The sequence below is a fragment of the Numida meleagris genome, chromosome 1 (assembly GCF_002078875.1).
Source record: "Numida meleagris isolate 19003 breed g44 Domestic line chromosome 1, NumMel1.0, whole genome shotgun sequence".
Taxonomy (NCBI): domain Eukaryota; kingdom Metazoa; phylum Chordata; class Aves; order Galliformes; family Numididae; genus Numida; species Numida meleagris.
Window position 1 is genome coordinate 192,815,680 of NC_034409.1, and position 1,371 is coordinate 192,817,050.

A 1,371-nucleotide genomic window follows, 5' to 3' on the forward strand; every position below is an offset into this window, starting at 1 on the left:
CGACGAAGGAGCGTTCTCAGAGGGTCCACATCGCGGCAAAAATCCGCGTCCAAGAAGCTCTCAGAAGCTGAGGGAGAGCGAGGCAGCCCCCCCAGCCCCCGCAGCAAAGTCGCTCCGACTTGTGTGGGCAGAGCGAGGAGTGTGGGCGGCACCGCCTGCCCGTGCGGGGAAAGGCAGAGCCCAGCGATCCCAGGGTGCGGTGCTGAGCTGCTGAGGGCCCCAGTGCCGCGCGGCTGAGGACGGGTCCAGCTGTGCTGCGGGTGGTGGAGCCGTGGCCCTTTGGAAACCTCCACTGCTACCTAGCCAGAGCCAGAGCTGGCCCTGTGCCCCAGCCCTGAGTCCCCGGCTCCCCTGTCAGCAGCCTCCGGCCCCGTCTGTTCCCCGGGGCCAAGCGAGCAGAGCTCCCCCAGGGATGGAGCACACAGACCCACAGAGGCCCCCACACCCAACAGCACCCACATGGAGCTCATCCGGGAGCTGCGGGCACTGCTGGAGCAGTGGGGGGCGGCCAGGACCCCTGGCCCAGGAGCCCCCAGCCCAGGAGCCCTGGCCCAGGAGCCCCCAGCCCAGGAGCCCCAGCCCAGGATCCATTTGCGCATCCGGGTGGATGTCCTTGGCACTTGGAGGTGGCAGCTGGTGGAGGGGGACACGGACACGGATGTGGACTCGGATATGGACACGGATGCAGACATGAACATTGACACAGATGGGCGCATCCAGGAGGAAGTGGATGGGAATGCCCCAAAGGAGCGGGACCAGAGCGTCCTGATGGAGCCCAGCAGGATCAGCCCTACGGATCCTCGCTGACACATCCCCGTGGATCCAGACAGGACCGTTGCAGCGGGTCCAGGCAGGACCAACCCAACAGGGTCCCACTGGGGGCCCACGGGCACGGCCCATCCGCGGGTGTCCCAGGGGCTGTGCCGGGCCGGGCAGTGCCTGCAGGAGTGCTGCTCCAGGCTGTGGCGGTGGGTGCGGGACCGCTGGAGGCACTGCCGCGCACACCTCTTCTGCAAGGGAGCCGGTCCTACACGGGGAGCAGGACCCTCTCAGCCCGAGCGTGGAGCCCGGCAGCGCCACAGCCCCACGGTGCTTCTCTGTGCCGGGACCTCACGGCCCTCTGGTGAATGATGCCATGCATTGAACCAGACTTTCCTCTTTTTTAGCTTAAAGCCACTCCTCCTTTGTGGCAAAAACTGGCCTCTGCGAGTGAGTTGCTGAGGCATCTACTTTATTTCCCCCTTTTACTTTCAAGATTCTATCCTTAAGCCTATGACAGTCTGTGGCTGTCTCCCCTTGTCCTGTCCTCAGACTGCTCAAAAGAAGTTGGCCATGTCCCTTTGCCTCCCACACTTAAGATCTTTATCAACA